Here is a 25,160-nt window from a genome sequence, read left to right on the forward strand (position 1 = left end):
TTGGCTTCTTTCGGAACCAGTTCAGTGGTTCATCTGTTGAGGATTACCATAACATATCTGTAGACATGGTGCCGAAAGTCCGTCGAACGTTCCCACAGGCAGAACGTTTGCTTCGGCTTCTATTGGTTTCCCCAGCAAGTTCATGCGAAGATGAACGGTCATTCAGCGCACTCAGACGTATGAAGATTTGGTTACATTCCACAATGACCCAACAACGCCTCAACCATCTCATGATCTGTCATGTTCACAGAGATCGTCTGACTGCACTTGACCCCCAAGACATTGCTACAAAGTTTTTAACTGGATCGGCAGACAAGAGGGTTCATATTTTTGGCAAGTTTTAAGGTAAGTTGACCGTAATCGTGTAATATCATTTTGTATGTCAGTCTAGTTTTCAGTTTATGTTGAGTGAATCAGTTCAAGGGTCGTGAGAAGGAGGCTTGATAAACAATTCTTTATGTGTGTATATATATATATATATATATATATATATATATATATATATATATATATATATATATATATATATATATATATATATATATATATATATATATATATATATATATATATATATATTTCTTTGATGACACTTGAAACTTTGAAATGTGTTTGATTAATGTATAATTAATTTCACTCCGTCTGCTTACATTTGATAAAAAGATGGTCAGATTAATTTTAGGGATTTGTGTGATCAGAAGGCAGCATGTCAACGAGCGTATAAAATCAAGAATTTGCCAGGGTAGACTTGCTGTGTCCACGCCGGCACAAAGTGGGCTTCGTGGTCTGGAAATGCAATGTCCCCCCCCCCCCCACTTTTCAAAAGCAATCGACGCCCATGTGTTGGTTTATGTTCACTGACTTTAAAGGTAGACTCCCAAGGCAAAATTAAAGGCTGAAACAAAGACTAGACATTCACAACTCTTTTATGTGTGAACAATCATTGCAACAAGAAACACCTGTCATTCATTTGTTGCAATACTTATGTTTTCCGAAAATGGGGGGACTGAACATAAAAAGTGCTATTGTTATACAATGGTAAAATATATACCGTATGCATAAAAATACCAAGAACTGCAAGCTAACCTTCTGTACTCTTGCCTCATATTCATGTTTTGATCTCAAATCCAAATTTCTTGAGACTATAACAATAATAACAGATTTGTCTTCACTGTTCCAACACTTTATGGAGGGCACTTTATGCAATGAACTACAACTGACATTTATTGAGAGATTAAAAAAACAGTTGATTATTGTTTCATCGTGGTTATGTTACTGGCGTGAGTCCCAATCCTTTTCTCTGCCCTACATTTCTTTATGTAAGCTTCCTTTCACTTTCCTATCAAAATGCTCTTTCTCTTTCTCTTTCTCTTTCTCTTTCTCTTTCTCTTTCTCTTTCTCTTTCTCTTTCTCTCTCTCGCATGATCTCATATGCAGGACGATACCAGTAAGGATGTTTGTGTCTGTAAAGCCTTGCAGTTGTCTTGACTTGTGCTCATTGAACAAATCAGTTATTGATTTCTTCAGGCCATTTACTACTTCCTGCCAAAATACAAATATATATATATATATATATATATATATATATATATATATATATATATATATATATATATATATATATATATATATATTGGGACGGGGGCAGAATTATCTCCCTTCTCTTATCCCCACTTCTCATTCTTTTTTCACTCAATAACGAAGGACTTCAAGGTGAACAAACCAACAACAGAGCAGTGGAAAACAATCGGACAATTGATTATAAAAGATGAGTTATATTGAGAGACAGGACCATGAGCTGCCACTCTACGAAAGCAGAAAGAGAAGGAACACTGGACCTGTGTCAGAAGTCTGTTCCATAGACAGCAATAAACAAGAATTGTGTGTAGATGTGCAGAAAGTCAAGTGTTCGAGAGGTGGACATGAAGCTGGTTATTGGAGCAAGTGGGGCATGGTGGAGCTTGGTAGAGGTATTTCTCAGAAAGAAAAAGAGAGAGAGAGAGAGCTCAGGTGGAGCAAGATAATATGTGAGCTAATAGAACATTACAAGATTAACAACCTGTCTGTTAACTGAGAGCAGTCTGCTAACTGCCCCAGTATCATACTGTGAGATGCCGATGATGCCCAGGAAGTTGGTCTCTGTGGCATCTTTAGTGCAAAGTGAAATGCCAGAGCCCTTGCCCTAATTGTAGAGCAATACCTTATAACACTGAGTATGATTGTCTTGTGTCTGCTGGGAATCTGAGTTGTGCCAATAAATGGTTTATCCCATTGGAAGGTGTCCTGATAGCACCTTCCTTTGAGATGCCAGTTTTGAGATGTTGTCCTTCCAAGACAGGTCAAAACTGAAGGTGAACCGATGCGGCTCTTAGTAACAGACCATTTAAAGCTTCTGGTCCGTTAACTGAAAGCAGTCTTATTGTGCACTGTTGAGCACCATATGGCATAATGGAGAGGGTGACCGACCTTTTCCACTTTTCACGTTTCAAGACAGTTTGCTTTTTTTTCGGAAACAACTTTGTCCGTGACGGATGTTAATGTGAACTTATGAAAATCCTTGTGCCCATAGCACATCTCAACCATTTTGGTTTTATTCCATGGTATTGCCTTGTGGAGACCTCACCCTGGATAGATTATTCACTTTGGTTTTGGATGTCTCCAAACTGAATGAAATCTTCTTTGTGAGTGATGAATTCATTCATTATGCTAATGAGTTGCAGGGGCTGTAAAATACATTATTTATGTTTGCTGGCTTTTCTTCTTTATACTTTTCTTCCATCCTGTTTTCTGTTTGCAGAATGCTGTAAAGGTTGCGCACTTGCCTCTGAGTGGTCTCGCGTGAGTTTGATTCTCGAACCGATTATATAACTGTCGGATTAGGTGCTTTACAGGCAGGACATCGTATCAATATATGTGCCCTCCATTGGATGAATGTTAAGATGAGGATCCATCTACCAACGCTGATTGCTGGTGGATGTTGAAGATCTTTTGATAACTTTTGACAAAGAGTTGGTGAGTTATCGTCAGCAGCCTGACTAAATTCCAAATTGCTGCCCTAATATATCCCAGAGAAGAGATGGGCAGCAGCGAACACTTGTTGCCTGTGGACATGCCACCGAGGCACCCCGACTATCTGTGATGTCAAGAGATTGATGAGGATATTTTCTAACTTCTTTATATTCCGACCTTTGCATCTTTGAGCAAGTATATTTACCAGTAAGGATCTTTGTATCTTCAACGCACTTGCCTTTCGTGTTGTCCATTATTCGTTATTTATTTTCATGATTTCTTGCACCTTTTTTTTATCCATCCATCCATCCATTTGGACCATACTCTGTGCAGAGCATCGGTGCTGCCTAAGCAGTCTTCTTCGCTACTCGGCACAATCCGAGATGGGTCGCCACTCGGACACAGACCTTTTATATTAAAAGGCATATTCTCAATGGAGAAGCATTGGTGTCGATAACTGCTGTTAAAGTGAACCTTTAAAAGTTCAATTGATGATTACACATTGCTCATTTTGGGTGGTGGTACCTGCTAATGTCCTGAGATCTACAACAATAATGCAACTTTTTTTTTTAATTGAATACCCATCTACTAATGAGTGACTTTGTATTTGGTAACAGGCAGATGATGATCAAGTAACAGCACTGACTATTATATATTAGCTTTAATGGGGTCTTGTGATTTATTTATCTGCATGTAATGTATTTTACTTGTCTACCTCTATAAAACACTGTGTGTCTTTGTTTATTTGTCTATACCCCTTCATAAGGAAGATTTAATTAGGGATTTAAAAGCCAATCTTTTAACATGACTATGCATTCACTACAGTCTATTTTTCAGGATAAAAAAACTCAAAAAATATTTTTCATAAAAGAGTAATTACGTCTCTTCGATTGGAAAGGTAGACGGTGACTTGCAACTGGGCCTCAAGGGCGGTGTACAGAAGTGTTTTTTAAAACTAACAATAAATGCAAGGCACAGGGAGGTGAAATTCGCTGCACATGATGTGCAACACACGCAGATTAAAACTGGTGTTCATTTACGTCCGCAGGGTGTCTAATAAAGAACATACAAGCACAAGTGATGCTTGGCTGAAGTTTCAGACTTTGGCACGCTCATGAGGTTGCAACGTCAAAATGAAACGTCTCAGAAGATAAAGAAAATATTGCCACATTTGTACATGTATTGTTTTAAAATAATGCTTTCTGCTACAAAACATCATATCTTATAGTCTCCTTGAATATTTCGAATAAAATAATTCCAACCTGTCATTTTTGACGGGTTTTAGAGTAGTCTGACATCATTCTGACATCCAATAGCATTATGGTAATGGTAACTGCTGTTGGAAGTGAAGTGCAGCTGATATTTCCAGTGTTAAACCTCCATCAGAGCTAATGATTGAAAAATCAGCTGAATCTTACTTTCCACAGCAGTCATCATATTGCTGTTGGCCTTCGTGGAATGAATAGTCTTGTCCGTGAAGACGAGTGACAATCTTCACTTCCTGACCATTCACCCAATGGACTGACACTTGCCTTTATGAAAGTACGTGGTCCTTAAATCTTACTTCCACTTGTTAAGAAATACCCTTTTAAAGATTGTTTGTGATTCATCATAGTTCAAAACTAAGAATGCAAGGATGCAGCGAATTTGGATCACATCTGTTTATTGTGTTTGAAGGAGGAGTTGTGTCATAAGTTTGCGAAGCAGAGGTCACCTTCAAATTCTTTTCTTATTGAAGGTGAAGATGAGCTAGATGCAATGCCATGTTTTGGGGGGTTTAATGGTGTAACGGCTATTTACACTTCATTCAGTGGTTTAAAATATATAAGGGGGGAAGGGAGAACTAATTAACATGAAACCAATTTTGTTTAATTAAAAAATGTCAAATCTATTCATGCATAACATAATATGCACTTTTAAAATAGCTCCTCATTCCCTTCAAACGTTAATAAGAGTTGAAGGGCAACAGACCAACGCCAGGAAAATAAAGTAAAACAAGGAATGAGATGATATTTAATTGAGCAGAACTCAATTAGCAAAAAGAGTGATGAATACCATCATAGAATGTATCACAATCAGGATGCAATGACATCAGAAATAAAACTTTACTTCTTGCTTTGCTCTGCTATTTGGTTCGTTGTGTTCTCCTGTCCTTGTGCTTCCAATATTATGGGCACGAGTTCCTCTCTGAGCCACTGGAGGAAGAAACTGCTGAGGAAATCAGAAGCCAAATTGAAATCTTCAAAGGAAGAGGAGGAATGAAGAGCAAGGATGCATTTCTGTTTTTTTTTATAGGAAGGTGGAGATGTGCATAAGGGGTGAAGATATCGAGACAGTCTATACTTAGAAATCGAAATGTTGACAGGGTAAAAGCCATCTTCACATTATGCATGCAAAAATGGAAGAATTTTGACACTCTTCACTTCCTGTATTCCTGTATATCTCATACTTTACATTAAAAAATAGATGGTTAGTAGATTTTGAAGCACAAGGAATCAACCTCGAGTAAACGGAAGTCCAGAGTGACACCAAATGAAGTCAACAGCAGATGTTGATTGAGGTATGCTAACCACCTTGGGAACCAAGGAGAAGCTGACATTTCAGAAATTAACCTTTCATCAATCCTCCCTTTTGCTACGATGAAGAGTTAATGCCTGAAAAGTTGGCTTCTCGATCCTTGTTTCCCACAGGGGTTATCATACCTCAATAATTTCATCCATTGTTCTACTTCTCTGCCAACGCAGATCAAACTAGAATAACACTCGGTAAAGTGCATATCACCACCAAGCTGAACATTTTACGTTTTGTATCCCACTGATAGGTCACATTTGCATCTGCAACTTAACGAAAATCTAATCAACTTGTTCTTGTCACCTACCCAACTCATCCACCAAGTTTTGTTGGAATCCGTCCATAACTTTTTGAGATATCGTGCTATATATAGTTTTTTGCCTGGGGTTGGCTTAGTGGTTGGGGTGGTGGGCTTTGAATTCTAGGATCCTGAGTTCAAATCCCACATGGCTGTTGAATTAATACCAGGTGGGGTTGTCTCTGCCTGTCATCCTTCCGAGGACGGCAAAATGAGTGCCAGCTTGCTGGTATCCTGTGTCGGAGTGGCGACCCGTCCAGGATTGTGTCCAATAGCCAAGGAGACTGCTTAGGCAGCACCAACGCTCTGCACAGAGTATGGTCCCAATGGAGGGATGGATATCGTTTTTAGCTGTATCTCTCCATGGTGAAGAATCACTGAGAAAATTGGAGTATCCAGATCCGGATCTTCACCAAAATCGAATTAATTGGTCGATGTCACACACCCAACCTGTCCACCAAGTTTCATCCATAACTTTTTGATATATACTGCTCACAGACAGACAGACTAACAAACAGAGGTGAAAACATAACCTCTGTCCATCTTCGGTGGTGGAGGTAACTCTCCTTAACCAGCAAGACTAGTTCCTTATTCTGCTGTATGACACTGCAGCCAACTAGTGACAGAGGCAAGTCGAGTAGTTTGCATATAATTTGCATTGAAGCACATTGACGTTATAAACAGACGAACATTCTAACATAGAACAAACATTTGAGTTTGTGTCTCCTTGATCTATGGTAAGTGTTTAAACCATGGAGCTATATAGCCCACTGTTAGGAAGCCAGCTAACAGATGTGCCCTTCGACAAATCATGACAGATGGGGATGCTAAGTAGCTCCAGTGACAGACTTTCTGCCAAAACTGATCTAGGAATGTAATCTGAGAATTTGCCAGGTGTTGCTTTTGGACAGACAGAAAAAAAAGTATGTTACTTGGGTTGAATGTCATGTTCAAGGTTTTACAGTTTATCTTATCATCATCAGCAGCCAATATTACTGACATAGTCGGCCTGTCTCTGAGGCTAAGAACTATGACACAAAGTGGAGTCATTTGCAAAGTGGTGTCGAGAAAAGTCTTAACAGAAGCTGGTCGCTGATCTTAACCCGGAATAGAATGAAATGCAGGACATTGCTCTGTGGGATTTTGGCGGAAAATCGGCAGATTACAGAACAGACTCCAACAATTGTAACATGATCTGTGCAATTGTGAAAGTAATCAGTCAATTACGATTGTGTTTCTTTGACACCACTTGGCATTGTGAGGTGCGGTTCCAGTTTGAGTCCAAAATAAAGATGTTAACAAAAACTTTTGTGATCTCTTTAAGAAGGATCAGATTTTCCACCCATTTCTGAGTTTCTATTTACAAGAAGCATGTCCAATGCTAAGTGATTGGGATAAAAGCCAACCTAAGCATTAGGAACCTAATGGGAACAAACCAGAATGTGTTGAGATTACGTATTGCACTATTTTGCCACTGATGGCTGAGATATTTTCAGAATTCTGCATTTGAGAAAGATTTCAGCATTTCATATGGTTCAAGAGGGATGGAAAGTATGACTTCAATGAACACATGAAGTTGGATCTTCCAGCTCTGCAGAGTATGATTTCCAGAACCGTAAGGACTGAGACCCATCAGATCTACAGCCCAGCCAGACACTTCTCATCCTCGCTAGTCGAGGTCGTGCGGGTCAGCAAAGGATTAGTACAAAGCGACAAAGAAGGAATGAGACAAAAAGGATTTGGTCCATAAGATTTCAAAGCAAGAGCAAAGTTTACAAACTAAACCTGCTCCAGGCGACAACCAATCAATAGGATCACCACAGATCATTTAAAGAGGCAAAATTGAATTGTGTGAGTAAACAGACTTCAATAGTTGTCACAAATAAAAGACGTTAGGATATGACACGATCACAGTTTACTTTTTTTTTTACATGAAAACTGAAAAAAAGAAAGTTTCATCACCAAAGCCATCATTTAAAAATACATATACCAATAAATGTCAGTGTGTGTAAATGTGTCTCCTCCATAACTCCAAAACCATAAAACCCAGCAGCCTGAACTCCAAGGAAGTGAAAGAGTGAAAATTGGGTGTTTGGGCTAATTAAAACACCCCTTTTGAAGATAATTAACGGCCTTATTTAATTATATCCTTTATCAGGTGCATCCCTGGTCACCACTCCCTATAGAGTCTTTCGACGTATCCGAGGTAACCTCGCTGGGGTCTGAAGGCATCTCCTGGGTAACCTCGCTGGGGTCTGAAGCCGCCATGTTTTTTGGCCTGCTCAAACTTTTCTTGACTTGGAACAGGCCACAATGATATCTTAACGATAAAGTTGTTTTTTTTCCCCCACCTTCCTCACTTATATTCTCAAATACCTGTTCATCCGAGCTACGAATCGCTGTATACTTCGCTTTTGTAAGTGCTATAGTTTTCAAATTAGGAGCTTGAAGGGATTTCATGCATTATATGATACGATTGTCCACGATCTACTTTCACGGATGTAATTAAAGTTTATCATCGAAATATTATTTCGGTTTTGAGGATCCGATATCATCAGGACTAAATAAGTCTCGAATCTGTTGTGAAATCTTATTATTTTCTCGAAATAACGAGTCTTATAACTAAGGTGATGTACCAATTTACTTTAAGCAAGCAATGCCATGTCCATCCTTCTACGCACGCACACACACACACACACACACACACACACACACACACACACACACACACACACACACACACACACACACACACGAAAATGTGAAATTTCCAAGCCATTAAACTTATCTTTTTCTACTATTTGGAGAATTATATTCAGTAAACAAAAAATTAGGAGCGTGACAAAATTAACCAGCTTCATTGAGCTCGATGATTTTACAGCATTCACTGATCGACCTGTTGCCCTGTCACCCAGAAGGACTGCCTATCCATAGATTCTGCCAGATCTGTGTAAATTTTTGGAGGTTTCATGATGTGTTGTACAGGGGTTCAAAGCAAATCTGGAAAAAACGGCCGTTTTAAAAATGAAGTTATAACGTTTGCGAGGACCCTGAACCGATGTACCACACGGTACGGACACAGATGAGCAGGCAACAGCTTAAGCCACTTGCCGAGTTCCCATTGTTGATAGCAGTGCTGCGCTACATCATTCTGAGTGAATCATTGACTCACTGCGGATGCTTTTGCCAAGCCATGTCATTCAGAGTGAGTGGTTCATGCTCAGTCACCCTGAGTGAGTAGGTTGTGCTCCATCACCCTAAGTGAGTGGTTCGTGCTCCGTCACCCTGAGAGAGTGGTTCGTGCTCCGTCACCCTGAGAGAGTGGTTTGTGCTCCATCACCCTGAGTGAGTGGTTCATGCTCCATCAACCTGTGAGAGTGGTTCATGCTCCATCAACCTGTGAGAGTGGTTCATGCTCCGTCACCCTGTGAGTGGTTTCTGATCCATCACCCTGTGAGAGTGGTTCGTGCTCAGTCACCCTGAGAGAGTAGGTTGTGCTCCATCACCCTGAGTGAGTGGTTCGTGCTCCATCACCCTGAATTAGTGGTTCATGCTCCATCACCCTGAGTTAGTGGTTCATGCTCCGTCACCCTGAGTTAGTGGTTCATGCTCAGTCACCCTGAGTTAGTGGTTCATGCTCTGTCACCCTGAGTTAGTGGTTCATGCTCAGTCACCCTGAGTTAGTGGTTCATGCTCTGTCACCATGAGCAAGTGGTTTGTGCTCCATCACCCTGAGTTAGTGGTTCATGCTCCATCACTATGAGAGAGTGGTTTGTGCTCCATCACCCTGAGTTAATAGTTCATGCTCCGTCACCCTGAGTTAGTGGTTCATGCTCCATCACCCTGAGTTAGTGGTTCATGCTCAGTCACCCTGAGTTAGTGGTTCATGCTCTGTCACCATGAGCAAGTGGTTTGTGCTCCATCACCCTGAGTTAGTGGTTCGTGCTCCATCACCCTGAGTTAGTGGTTCATGCTCCGTCACCCTGAGTTAGTGGTTCATGCTCCGTCACCCTGAGTTAGTGGTTCATGCTCCGTCACCCTGAGTTAGTGGTTCATGCTCCGTCATCCTGAGTTAGTGGTTCATGCTCTGTCACCATGAGCAAGTGGTTCGTGCTCCATCACCCTGAGTTAGTGGTTCGTGCTCCATCACCCTGAGTTAGTGGTTCATGCTCCATCAGCCTGAGTTGGTGGTTCGTGCTCCATCACCCTGAGTTAGTGGTTCATGCTCCATCACCCTGAGTTAGTGGTTCATGCTCCATCACCCTGAGTTAGTGGTTCATGCTCCATCACCCTGAGCAAGTGGTTTGTACTCCATTACCCTGAGTTAGTGGTTCATGCTCAGTCACCCTGAGTTAGTGGTTCATGCTCTGTCACCATGAGCAAGTGGTTTGTGCTCCATCACCCTGAGTTAGTGATTCGTGCTTTGTCACCCTGAGTTAGTGGTTCATGCTCTGTCAACCTCAGCAAGTGGTTCATGCTCTGTCGCCCTGAGCGAGTGGCTCATGCTCCATCATTCTGAGCGAGTTGTTGTGAAATAACACCCAATTTCCGAGTCCTTTGCCGTATTAACGTGTTTTCTAAATTTCCGAGCCAAATTTTTTTTCCACCCGTCACACGCAGATGTTTATAAAGAAGAATGAGTGTGATCATATCGTTGAAACGTCTCCATAAATGCAATGTTGTTTTTTCGTTAAACCATGCTGAATCCAACCTGCTGATTCCAAAAAAAATGCTGATATCGGACAAGTACGTGTGTGTGTGTGTGTGTGTGTGTGTGTGTGTGTGTGTGTGTGTGTGTGTGTGTGTGTGTGTGTGTGTGTGTGTGTGTGTGTGTGTGTGTGTGTGTGTGTGTGTGTTTATAAAGCATAACATTTTCTCTGCTAACTCCCCTACCAAAATCCAATCTGTCTCTCTTTCTCTGTCTCTTTCTCTCGTTATTGTGCAATACCCTCTTCCCACGCCTCTCTCACTCTCCCCTCCCCTCTCTCTCTGTCTCTGGAAATATCTAGATGGTGGTTATGTCTAGACTGTGTTTGTCTCCGGACGTGTCTGGGCAGCGTTTGTCTTCAGATGTGTTAAAGCAGTGTTTGTGTCCGACAGCTTGGCTCCGGACGTGTCCGGTGAGTTTTGTCTCTGGACGTGTTTATAGTATCAGGCCCCCCGAAAAAAACGGACGCCAACGTTGTCAGACGGAATGAAAACCTGTCATTCTTGTTACAAAAACAGCTAAAATTGATGAAAAAGCGGCCGAAATTGAAACCAACACAGTAATTACGGTCGCAATAGCAGATATAATGGAAATCAACACGTTTATTCTACACGCAAGAACGGTCGTGACGGAAACAAGAACGGACAATCCCGAAATAGATTGGTGGGGAACGGAAGCAAGATTGGTTATTTCCGTCGCAAAACGTCCGAGAGCAAAACAAAAGCGGTTCATTCCGGTTTCTGTAGTGCGAACAAAATGGCGGATGCAGTAGAACGACCTGTTAGGGGATGTAAATTTTTAGTGCTTGTGCCTCGAACATAAATGTAATATAGATAATATATAGTGGGTAGTACCTGATGTAGTTTTAACAATTTATTAAACCGAATTTTGTTGTGATGATAATGTTTGGTTTGCCTGTATTTCGAGCCCCCGAGTGAAGGATCGCTAGTTGTGTATGCCCAGTTCAACATAGGGGATCGTGTATGGGATCTTTTTACAGTTTTTACTTCATATTAACTTTGTTATTTTATTGAAATTTGAAATTTATTATTACTATCAAATTTTACTTCTTGCAAATATAAACGATCAATCGTCACTGATCGCTGCAGCACGGGGGCACGAATTACACGAAATGTCAGCCACACATGAAGTCAAGAGGGTGCATTTATCGCTGCTTGTATAATATCCCGTACCACAAACGGGTTTTCATTAACAGACATGATATATTCAAGGCAGACAATGGTAAAGTTAACTTACCATAACTTCAAGAACTTTTCAAGCCGCCATGTTTCCCACATTCTGGTAACCGGAATGAATCGCTTTCGCTTCGTTTTCCGCCGTTTCGTGCCGGAAATAACCGATGTTGCTTCCGTTCCCCACCAATCTATTTCGGGATTGTCCGTTCTTGTGACCGTCATGACCGTTCTTGTGTGTAGAATAAACGTGTTGGTTTCCATTATATCTGCTATTGCGACCGTAATTACTGTGTTGGTTTCAATTTTGGGCCGCTTTTTCATCAATTTTAGCTGTTTTTGTAACAAGAATGATGGGTTTTCATTCCGTCTGACAATGTTGGCGTCCGTTTGTTAGGGGGTTCTGAGTATGACCAATAGAAAATGGATTTCAGGAATTTTTTGTTTCCATCTTCACTGTTATTCCATACAGAATAATTTTCATGAATCGTAATTAACGCTCCCCCGCACGTCTGTCTTCCCTTCCCCCAACCCTTCTCGCTCCCCACCCATCCTTGATACCCCAGCACTCTTCTCTCCTTTCCCCTCCACCTATTCACTCTCCCCACTCTCTCTCACCCATCCCTCTCTCCCTCTTCCCCCCTCTTTTTCTCCCTCCCCCCTTTAGTATTCCCCTTAGCAAAGCAACGGGTGATACTTGCTAGTGTGTGTGTGTGTATGTATATATATATATATATATATATATATATATATATATATATATATATATATATATATATATATATATATATATATATATATATATTATCAGGGGCCATGCAAGTGTGAGGTGACTGACAGGGTAAACAGGCAACTCACTGAGAGTGGGGCAGTGGGGATACAGCTTCAAAACTAGAAGGGCACTCGGTAGAGTGCATACCTCCGCCACGTAATGCCTAATATCAGGCTGATATGAGAACATATTTGGTGCAATACATTTTTGAAATATCGTGCTTCATATCGTTTTTGGCTCCATCTCTCAATGGTGAAGAATCACTTTGAAAATTAAACAATTCTCGAATCCTGATCTGGATTCGAATCAATTCATCGTGGTCACACACCCAACATGTCTACCAAGTTTGATTTGAATCCGTCCACAACTTTTTGAGATATCCTGTATACAAACAAACAGACAGACAGAGAGTAGGTGAAAACATAACCTCCTTCACCTTCAGTGGTGGAGGTAACAGGGGCAAGGAAATAAACCAATAGGAAAAAGAGAGGAGATGGGGGAGGGGTACACTGTAACCTGTAAATGAGTGGTTGGGTTAGTTTAGGCAGGGTTACATGGGGGTAGAAAAGATTGCAGGTGGGGATGGAGATTCACAGGCTATGGTAATGGATCACCTGCTTGAAGCCCTGGAGGGAAGAGGAGGATTGAGCAGCCTCAGAAAGGCGGTTCCCCAGATGGGTTCCCAACAAGGAACAAAAGAATGGATGGGATGGAAACCCTGGATTTTTGGAGTTTTACCAGGAGGGGATAAGTGAGAGTTTCTTCACAGGATTACTAATTATTGGATTAGTGAAACTGTTGCACTCGTTTTCGACTTTTAAGTCTGTTGGTTGTTGAGGATGAAGTTAAAAAAAGGATCCAAATTTGGGACTAGAAACCCCATTCCAAGTTAATTAACCTGTTTACAACACTCGTTTTTGAAATATCATTTAACCCTTTGAACTCTGGCAGCCGTTTCACCAGCCCCTATTCAAACCTCCATATACCCGAGCGGCCAGATTTTAGTCCAGAGAGCCCAGGGTGGGGGATCCCAAAGTCCAAGGAGCTCAGGGTTCAAAAGCAGGTGAAAGTACATAAATTTCATTTTCTCCTTGAAAGTTATTTTCCTTCGTTTATGTCTAGCTATAAATGTGCCAAAGAAGGTGCAAAACTTCCACTGGATACATTGCCTCCTCGTCGTCTGTTTGACCAATTAGAGATTTGTGGACAACCTCACACTGAATGCTTAAGGAAAAACGGGATTGACAAGTGTTGATGATTTGACTTTGGCCATAAAAGAATCTGAAGTTCTTGATAAAGTAGATCTTTGCAAGATAAAACGACAAAGTAAAGGGAGGAGGTCGCTCTGTGTATAATTTTTGAGGATTTCAACTGAAGATGACGAAGTATGCTGTCTACATCATGCCAATTATATAAATCTCCTTTCAACCATCCAGTGTCATGTCTGCATTTAGTTTGTGGACAAAAAAAAAATCCCATGTTATATGTCAAATAGACTCGGGTCATTTTGTGCTGAAGTGTCCTGCACAATTGGTCGATATTCATCTTCACCTGCAGGACACTTCAATTGCAAGCTGCTACTTCGTCCGACTTGAACTTTATCACCACAACGGTGATGACAATTTGGTGTATCCGCTGGAAAGGAATTCAATACATTGTTCATTGATACGTCAACTGTTTTAATCTTTATTTCCGATGGTGCGAAAAAGGCACCATCATGTCACGGAAATGCTATTCCATGTTCACCACATTGGCTATTGCGGTCATTGAAGCTCTTTTGCGACAGGAAATGTTTGAATGAGCTTCTTTGTGCAAACGTTGTTGGCATTGCTAATTGACAACTACACCAAAGGTGCTGGGTATAATGCTTTGACTCACCCTTGAGCCAGTAAATCTTTCTTCATTTCCAAGACTCTGATGCAGATTGGTGATATTGTGTTTCATTATTTTGATATTAAACTAGACGGAAACCTAAATTGTTGCCACTTCCCAAATGCCATTGCCAGACTGTGCTTACATGTTCCCATGTATTTTTACTTCACTCCTGTCTGGCTTTACTTCACTGTTTGTTTGTCTGTGAGCAGGATGTCTCAAAATGATGTGGACGGATTCGGACAAAACCTGGTTGATGCGTTGGATAGGTGACAAAAAGAAGCCGATTAGATTTTGGTTCAGGACTGAATCCAGACCCGGCCTATCAGTGGGATACAAAACGTAAACTGTTCAGCTTGGCGGAGGTATGCGCTCTACCGAGTGCCCCTCTAGTTTTATTTCCGTGACCATTCCCCTGTTTCCCATTTAATCCAGTTGACATGTCCCTGCTGTTGTCAGTGATGCCGTTTATACTCGTACCTCTTTGCTCATTCCCAGTATAACAGGATTGTGCAAAGGAAGCACACTTAGCTGTTGGGTGTCTAATTTGGGTTTGATTCTCCACCCGACTAAAAACTGTCACATTGGCACCTCACAAGCAGGATATTGTGTGCCTCTTGGATGGACATTAATCTTGGTCTCACATCTGTTGGCATTAGGTCAGGTATGGGAGCATGTGCCAGAACAGCGCGTCGCTGCGTCCACTTTCCGCCGGTACTCCAGGGGCCTCCGTCTGGCCATCCCCCAGGCAGATGCCAGGCCCATCCCCATCTCCTTGAGATGATGGTCAACCTGCTGCAACCATGAGGCACGTGGTCGGCCCACTGGCCTCCTCCACTCATGAGACTCCCTCGCTGAGAGAATCTGGTGAGCAGGATCAGCGTCAGGAAAACGAGCCACATGTCCATACAGCCGCAGCTGACGCTCACGGACTATGCAGGTAACAAATCTCATCCGAGTCTCTTAGTTTGACTTAGTTGGCATTAGTTTGACGCTAATGATCCCTCGTTGTCTTTCACAAAGAGTAGGTCAATTTTTTTTATTTTCTATGCAGCTTGTGACTGCTGGTTGCATCATTGCTGGGAGCGCTGATGCAGCGCCCCCTGTTTCCACGAAGCTGGTGCTCATTTTTCCGACCTCGGGAGGATAACAGGCTGAGTCAACTCCGCCTGGTGTTAATTCCGCAGCCAATGGGGCTCAAACTCAGGACCCGAGAATCCTCAGCTCACCTCCCTCGCCACTAAGCCAACACCAGGCTAAACATGTGCTGAAATTAAATAAAGGCATGAAGCACTGACGTCTCCAGGTGTTGATAAGCATTGCAGCTTGGGTGTGATTGGCAACAGGGTGGTGTGAGCCAGGTTTCAGGGGTTTGGACTGCAGGATTTGGCTTTGTGGTGGATCCAGCTGCTGGAAGGGTCGTCGTTTGTCCAGTTCGCACATTCTTTGGCACTCTGGCATCTCCGGGCGGTGTGTGACCCACTCGGAAAGATCCACTTCCAGAGCGGGTAAACAAGGTGGCGGCTGTAATTTGAGTCACACCCCTCAAGGGAAGCCCATGTTACGTATAATCTCTTTGAAAGTGATGGGTGGTTTTGCTCTCCTGTTTGAACTTGCTGTTTCAATGTACCCCATTTTGTTCAATGCTGTACAAATGCCTGAGGATGGGACCATTCCATACCACTCCCCCCCCTTCCACACCCCGCTTCCCCTCAAGCCTACTCCCAAAGCAAGTCAAATAAAAAAGTGTTCATTTGTCCAATTCGACTCTCAAGCCTCCTTCCTCCCTCAAGCTTTCACACCCACCATGCCCTTCCCTTTAAGTAACACTACCAAGCACAAGTTCAGAACACACCCCTTCCCCTCTTTTCTCCCCCATCCTCTTCGTTCCCACTCCCTCCTCACACCCCCTACTTCCTGGAGTATATCGCAACATGTGGTAAAGTGTCACTCCCCCCCCCCCCACTTTGTCACTTTCCATCTCTCCCCTCCTAGCTTCCACCCCTCTTCTTCGCCTCCCTCTTCACTCCCCTCCCTCCTCTTTCTCCCTCCTCACTCTCTCCTCCCTTCACCCCTCCTCACTCTCCCCTCTCCTACTGCCTCCTCACTCCCGCATCCCTCCTTCATTGCTCCCCCACCCCTTCCTCTATGTGTCACCACCTCTCCCTCCTCGCTTTCCCACCCCTCACTCCTCGCTCACTCACCCTCCTTCGTCTCGCTCTCTCTCGCTCTCTCTCGCTCTCTCTCGCTCTCTCTCGCTCTCTCTCGCTCTCTCTCGCTCTCTCTCGCTCTCTCTCGCTCTCTCTCGCTCTCTCTAGCAAATTCAATTTATTTGACGTGACTTAGAAAGAAACACACCTTTCTATATAAGATCCCTCAGTTGACAGTGCATGTTAGCAGAACCTCTATCATGAAGTCCAAGGAACTGTCCGGAGAACTCCGAGATAGATTTGTGAGGAATAGATCTGGGGAAGGGTATAAAACAATATCTAGAGTGTTGAAAGTTCCCATGAACACAGTGAGCTCCACCATAAGGAAATGGAAAGAATATGGAACTACCCAGTCTCTTCCTAGAGCTGGCCATCCAATCAAACTGACCAACTGGGCAAGAAGGACCTGAGTCAGAGAGGCGACCAAGAACCTAATGACCACTCTGACAGAACTACAGACTTCCTTGGCTGAGATGGGAAAACTTGCCAGAAGGAAAACAATCTCTGCAACACTTCACAAATCGAGGCTTTATGGGAGAATGGTCAGACAGAAGCTACTCCTGACAAAAAGACACATGATAGCACGCCTGGGGTTTGCAAAAAGTCACGTGAAAGACTGAGAGCGTGAGGAAAAAATTTTCTGTGGTCTGATAAGACGAAAATTGAACTATTTGGCCCAAATGCAAAGTGATACATCTGGCAGAAACCGAACACAGCTCATCACCCATCACGCGATGGGGGTGCTTTTCAGCGGCAGGGACTGGGAGACTTGTAAGGATAGAGGGAACAATGAATGGAGCCAAATACAAGCAAATCCTTGAGGAGAACCTGCTTCAGAGTGCAAAAGACCTCAGACCATGGCAAATATTTACATTCCAACAGGACAATGAGCCCAGGCATACAGCCAAAACAACACTGGAATGACTTCAGCACAAGAACATGAAAGTCCTTGAGTGGTCCAGCCAAAGCCCAGACTTGAATCCCACTTTGAATCTGTGGAAAGACTTAAAGATCGCTGTTCACCGACACTCCCCATCCAACCTGACAGAGCTTGAGCAAATCTGCAAGGAAGAATGGGAGAAAATCCCCAAATCCAGATGTGCAAAGCTGAGACAGACGTGTCCAAGAAGACTCAAAGCTATAATCACTGCCTAAGACGCTGCTACAAAGTAGTGACTCAGGGGGTTGAATACTTATTGACGTAAGACATTTCAGCTTTTCATTCTCAATTGATGTGGAAGAATTTCTAAAAACATGTTTTCACTTCGTCATTATAAGGTATTTTCTGGATGTTGGTGACAAACAATTTAAGTGTAATCCATTTTTAATTCTGGCTGTAACACAACAAAATGTGAAAAAGTCAAGGGGTGTGAATACTTCCTGAAGGCATCCACATCAGTCCACTACCCCAGAGACTTCCCGCCAGATCCCCTGGTCCAAAGGACGTGTTACTGTGTGGATTGAAGTCCCTGCGCACGGTGAATGCCGTGCTGATGGCAATCATGGGACAGGTCTTATCTTTGGCCGAGCATGCAAACCCACGTGATGCCGGGAACTTGAACATGCAAGACCGCAACCAATCTCTATCTCCATCAGATTTGCTCAGAGCCACCAGAGAAACCATCAAAACATGCTGCATGGGCAGAAAACCATCAGGTTTATACATACATTGAAACCTGAGGGGGAGCACTCGGTAGAGTGCAAAACCTCCGCCGCCAATGCTGCTGGGTCACTTAAGTGAACCTGATATCCTATTCATTGCAGGTCAAAACGGATCAGACTCTACTGAACCACGATTGAATAAACTAAACTAGATCAACACGCATGTAGAAATGCCAAAAAATAAAATCGAAATTTTTTTGAAAAAGAAGTTACAAAATTTCTGTTTTTTTGGGGGGGGGGGTGGAAATCACTTAAAACATGTAGAAATGCAAAAAAACAAAATTCAAATATTTTTCAAATAAAATCGAAATTTTTTTGAAAAAAAGTTGCAAAATGTTTTTTTTTTTCTCTAAAAAATTAATTTTTTTTGATTGGAAATCACTTAAAACATGTATAAATGTAAAAACAAAAATTCTAATATTTTTTCAAAATGGCCGCCATAGCGGCCATGTTGGACTTTGGACCAGGTCCAAAATCTAATGGCATGATCCTTGGACCATACCTAACCCCCCCCCCCCCACCAAGTTTCGTCGAAATCCGTCCAGGAGTTTTTCCGTAATATTGTTCACAAACAAACAAACAAACAGACAGGGGTGAAAACAGTAACCTCCGTCCATCCTTGATGGCGGAGGTTAACTAGAGGGGGAGCACTGAGGAGAGCGCAAAACCTCCGCCGCCAATACTGCTGGGTCACTCAAGTGAACCTTATATCTTATTCATTAAATATGATGTCAACAGTGCTGACAGAGTTATAGTTCTTTTCTCCAACATTTTTTTTTTGGGGGGGGGGATTGGAAATCACTTAAAACATGAAGAAATGCAAAAAAAAGAAATCGAAATTTTGTTGAAAAAAAAGATGCAATTTTTTTTTTTCTCTAACAATTTTTTTTTGGGGGGGGAGGTTGGAAATCACTTAAAACATGTAGAATTGCAAAAAAAAAAAATTTTCTCGAACAATTTTTTTTTGGGGGGGTTGGAAATCACTTAACACATGAAGAAATGCAAAAAAAAATTGGGGGGGGTGGAAATCACTTAAAACGTAGAAATGCAAAAAAAAAATTCTCAAACTATTTTTTTTGGGGGGGGGACTAAGTCCAAAATTTAAGGTCATGATCCTTGGACCATACCTAACCCCCCCCCCCACCAAGTTTCGTCGAAATCCGTCAAGGAGTTTTCCGTAATACTGTTCACAAACAAACAAACAAACAAACAAACACACAAACAAACAAACAAACAAACAAACAGAAAGGGGTGAAAACAGTTGCCTCTATCCATCTTCAAAGATGGTGGAGGTTAAAAATTGACACAAGAACAGGATTTGTTCTCACACCCACGGAATGGATCAGCGATATTCAGTCAACTACACCAAATAATTATGGGCCCACATCCACTTGACAGAGATACAATTATGGGAAGACAAGATGCCCAACCTGACCTTATGCGTTAGGTCCTGCTGAACGCGCCACGTCTCTCGAGAGCTCTGTCCTTCATTGTGCGGCCCGTAAGCCACTGGCGGCCCCCTGGTGGCCTAATGAGCGGCCTCTGATGTGTGGCCGATAATACACAAATGTGAAAACACCACATCGTAATCTGCCATAAATGTAATGAAATTGACCCAATGGTTTTCAATGAGTGTTCCAATACGAAGCGGAGAAGTAACACCAATACATCAATTGATAGCAGTATGCAAACAATTATGCATGCAGCCCAGTTACCAAAAAAAAAAAAATAAACCAATGTCACCCGCAGGGTGACCCGTATCTTACCAAAAGGTGAACATGTGTGACTTATTTAAGGTCACACTGAGGTGAACAGAGCTGCTATCCACTAGGAGCGACTCCTTGAGGAATATCTGCTGATGAGAGATTCCGATGAGAATCGTTCTACAGAGTAACCATGAAAAATATGCGTTTGCCTCATAACATCACCAAATGGTGTCATAATGTCTCAAGCTTGACATATCTAGAAAGCACTCATCGAGGTGTTCAATTTGAGGTACTACACGATATGGTTCCTAAAACTTGAAAATTTGACCTTGGGGTCAAATATGTTTGACCTTAGGCGCTAACCATGAAGGTCAAGGCCACCAAAAATTAATCAGCTGAGCGCCAGACCATGAACTATATTCCCATGAAGTTTGGAGACGATCCGATCAAAATTGCTCAAAAAATAAGGGTTTCGTCGACTCCCCTGATTTGCGACAGTGACCTTGACCTTTGACCTTGACCTTCAAAATTTTATGCGCTGAAAAGGACCTCTATAGGCCTCTGATATGCAAAGTTACAAAAATTTCCAATGATAACTGTGCTCTGCAGAGTGATCGATACGTGATTACAGACAAACAAACAAAAATGAAAAAAAAACATACAAGCTGACTAACATATCTTGCAACAACTTTGTTTTGACAAGATAATAAAAAGTCCGTGGAGGTGGGGCCTAATAGCAGCCATTTTGGAGTCCTGCATGTGGTGTGGCAGCTCTCACACTGATGTCTTATTGACAAAAGTGGCCCCCTTCTAATAAATAGTGAAGATCACTGCTCTGGAGAGTTGCATGAGCTTGAAAGCCCAAGGCTCCTGTAGGTCATGGGGGTTCTCCCACTCCCATGACTATGATGGATGGTACTACCAGGAGCTGTGCTCTTTATTGTTGACACTTAGTCATCTGGTACCAACCACCAATGGTCATGAGGTTAATGCCAACAACCCCCCAGTGCACTAAGATTTTCAGGTCCGTCCAGAACAGCACGACATGCCCAGAATGCTCACACTAGGTCCGACCACAACAACACAGCACACCCAGCACTCCAGCATAAAAATCAATGCCAGTTTTAGTGCAATGGGTAGTCTCCGGAAAAGCGATGATAACGAACCAGCCACCAATGATGAAACGCCCAGGAGCCAAGAGCCTCAAATGAGCCCGCTCTTTTATAGCCTGACTCGTGATGTGTAGCCCCGCCTGCAGTCGCTTCTGATCCACTTGGATTGCCCTTGATTGGTTGAATTATTCAGGAGCGTCAGCACTTTTCTTTCTGATCGGTAAGTTCCCATGATTGATGGCGTTATCAAAGGGGTGGGATTGTATTCTGGCATGGTTTGCGCTCACCACCCGATTAGTGGAATTATCAAATGGGCATGGATGCATTGTGATCCGACATTTTGCCAGGAGCAGTGGTAAGCCTGGGGACTGGTTTGAGGTTTGAGTTGTTTATGGCTGTTCTGGTCACCAAAATTTGTTTGCGTCGGGGGAGGTGAGGGGAAGGGGTGGGGGTGGAGTGGGGGGAAAAGTCAGCTGGGAAAGAACAAATGCAAAGGAACGGAAAAATGGGTCTGAAAAAGAAACAATAGCTAAGGCAGAAGTCTATCTATTAAATACTCGACACATATTTTCAGCATGGAATATGACATGCTTAACTAAACAGTTTTTATGGATTATGTGTTTTTTTTTTTTCAGTTGCGCTCATCAGCCTCGAACACACGCTGGACACCCAATGAGGGCTGCAATTTAGGGGAGCACGAGGGCTGTCCATATGATGTTGAATAGAATCCAGCATACCCTCGCGCTCCGATTTGGATGCCTGAATATTCCGAGTCTGAGTGCCGGTAATGGTACACCGCACTCCTCCGTTCCTTGTTGTTCCAAAAGGGAATGGTGGTCGTCGGTGGTGGTGACTGCGGTTGAGGTGTTTGTCGCGGCAGTGAAGCCGTGAGTTATCGTGTGATGGCTTGTGGTGGTTGGGGCGTTGTGGTTGTGGTTGTTCGTTGTGGTTGAGGCAGCAGTGATGAATGTAAACGAGCTTGGATTATGGTTTGATGATGTGAGGATTATTACGAAGGCATCTTGTTGATGTGTGAGTTGTTGTTGTATTGGGGGTTGAGTAGAGTGGGAGTTGAGGTGTAATGTTTGTTGGATTATGGCACGTTATTTGAAGGGATTTTGATGCACGTATGCAAATGACTTGACTTTTTCTCTGGTCTGCATGCTTATGTGATAGAGAGCTTGTGTGTGCAGTGAAGTAAAGCAGAGAAAGAATTGAAAGAAACACCTACCTAAAGCCAACACAATGCATATGACCCATAAGGGCATAAACCCATTACTCTTCAGGGAAGGGATATCTAGAACAAATTATAATGAAATAACTATATCAGCAACTGCGATATGTTGTGTGCCATTGCCTTTGTCGGGTGCCTGTTTCACAGAACCATAGCAATACATACATACATATACAATATACATGTGTATATATATATATATATATATATATATATATATATATATATATATATATATATGCACACACACACACACACGCACACGCACACACACACACACACGGTGGCCATAAATTCTGGAAACATAGATAATATTATGTCATTCTGTTACTGTTTGAAGATGTCGTTGATGAAAGATGAACGCGTTGAGATGATACTGCTGAGTGGGTGCGAGGGCTGTCATGTCGATTGATATTATCGCTGAAGGCGCAGGTTGATTTAGTTAAAATCAGAGACACTAATCATCTGAGGAAACTCATCACGGATACATGTACAAAGATTGATGGAAATGCTGCATTTATGCACCGCATTCATTGCAATTATTCACAGAGCATTGATCTGTGTATTTCTCATGAGGGCCAACACATAGAACAAGTCAAGTAATGTCAATGAACATATCATCATGTGTTGTAATGTAAGGTCAATACACCATTTATAATGTAGATTCACCCATGTTTCCAGACTTTATGACTCCCCTTCCCTATTCCTGGTGTTGGCTTAATAATTCGGGTGGTGGGCTTGGGATCCTTGGATCCTGAGTTCAAATCTCACTTGGCTGTGAAATTAGTACCAGGTGGGGTTGACTCTGCCTGTCGTCCTTCCGAGGTCAGCAAAATGAGTACCAGCTTGCTGGTATACCGTGTCGGAGTGGCAACCCATCCAGTATTGTGCCCAATAGCCAAGGAGCTGCAAAGGCAGCACCAATGCTCTGCACAGAGTATGGTCCCAATTGATGGATGGATGGATGGCCACTATGTATGTATGTATGTATGTATGTATATATATATATATATATATATATATATATATATATATATATATATATATATATATATATATATATATATATATATATATTGTTATGAATTTGGGAATTCGATTGCACAAAACATACAGGTTCCTTTAGTCAGCTATGTCGATAAGTGCTTGTTCCCTAGATTGCTCACCTTTCATTTTTTAAATGTTCAGAAATCGATTAGATGCGCTGCGGATCGATTTAATAGTTAGGGAACGAACAATGGAGACATCCCTCCCCCTCTCCTGCGAAGAGGAAGAAGAATCCTGCCGTCCCGTGACTCATGATGTCAACAACTCCCTCCCACCCATGGCTGAGCGGGGGATGGAGCATGAGGGCATGAGTCATGAGTCACGCCGGGAGCGGGGGAAGGGCGGGAGAAGGATAAGAGGAGATCTTTTCTTTGTTCGTGGCGGAGTTGGAGAAGGGAGTTGAGGGGAGTCGTTCAGCAGACCTTCGGGTCCTGTTTGGCTTGGGTTAGGGTTGAGGCCTTTGGAAGCTTTTTGCTTCGGCTGGCTCGGTGAGCTTCGGCTGAGGCCTGGCTCGGGAGGAGGCTTTTTGGAGGCTTTTTGCTTTGATGGTTCCGTGAGCTTTGGCTTCTGCTTGGCTCGGGAGAGCTTTTTGCTTCGAGCTGCTTTGCTTGGAAGGAAGTTAAGCCGGTCGCTCGGCTCGAGCTGCGAGTGGTGGCTTCTTCTTCTTGGTTTGTGGAGCTCTTTGTTCTCCATTTTGGTTCCCGGCTTGATGCGACTCATCGACCTCTTTGTGGAGGAGGTTCCTCAGGAAAGCGACGCATCGACGGGAAGGATCGGCGCCTCGTCTCACCATCACGTGTTGAGATGTGTGGGAGGATTCGCGGGAGCTCGGGAAGGATCGCAGCTCATGGCGATTGGATCCAGCTCGCTCTCGTTGGAGCCTGGGTCCGAACAACTTGAAGACCACACGAGGTGGAGAGGTTCGAGATAGGTTCTGGGTTTCAGCTCACCTATCCTCCAACCTGGAGCTCGTAATTAAAGGCCTCTGCCACCATTTGTTGTGTGTGTGTGTGTGTGTGTGTGTGTGTGTGTGTGTGTGTGTGTGTGTGTATGTGTATGTGCGTGTGTGCGCGCACGCGCGCGTACGTGTGTCCGTGGGCCCGTCTAATAAGTAGGAACTGCTGTTAAGTGCAAGTGACTGTACATAATAAGTAGACGGTTGTCGTATTTTGTTGCTTGTATAATTGCATACTTGTTTTGCCTTGTTTAATTGCATATGTGCTTTATTATAATAAATGTCCTTGTGTGAATGTAAACCTGTTCGTTGCATCCATTCCCTCATTGAACTGCCCCATCTTGCACTCGGTATATAGTTGGTTTTTAAATAGCCGGTTAAGTAATCGGGTCCAACTGGACTGCGCCATAATACCCCTCTCAGTTATCCCAAAAGGAAGCGAGCTGCTTAAGCGGCTCGTTTCCAAGCGGTCCAGTTGAGGTACAATCTCTCGGTCACCTACCCGCGCAATATAATTAGGTAAATCGAAGATTTGGCGATCGGACCCTGTAGCGTGGATAGAATGCGGACAAGGTTGTTGTGTGGTTAAAAACACACCCGTGGCTGGTTTCCGGCGTTGATCCGGAAAGCCGCGACTGGATTGTCCGTTTGGTGGGCGAAGTGACCGCTATTGGTCAGACGCGGTTGTTCGCACGCCGACGGGCGGGAAATCTACAACAATATATATATATATATATATATATATATATATATATATATATATATATATATATATATATATATATACATATCTTCTTCTTCTTTCGGCTGC

General features: G+C 42.8%; 1 protein-coding gene across 5 annotated transcripts in view; it reads left to right on the forward strand.

Annotated features, from left to right (window-relative positions):
- Positions 1 to 25,160, forward strand: part of LOC147023559 (zinc finger protein ZFPM2-like) — a 295,685-nt gene that overhangs the window by 64,155 nt on the left and 206,370 nt on the right. Inside the window, exon 2 of one of the 5 annotated variants that reach the window (XM_085889053.1) lies at positions 2,798 to 2,838. The exons of the other annotated variants lie outside the window; for them this stretch is intronic. The gene's annotated coding sequence lies outside the window, so the exon portion shown is untranslated. The remainder of the gene's footprint in view (positions 1 to 2,797; positions 2,839 to 25,160) is intronic. 5 annotated transcript variants of the gene reach the window in all.

Source organism: Eptatretus burgeri, chromosome 7 (genome assembly GCF_056783735.1).
Source record: "Eptatretus burgeri isolate ZD-2024b chromosome 7, Ebu_testis_v1, whole genome shotgun sequence".
Classification (NCBI taxonomy): Eukaryota; Metazoa; Chordata; class Myxini; order Myxiniformes; family Myxinidae; genus Eptatretus; species Eptatretus burgeri.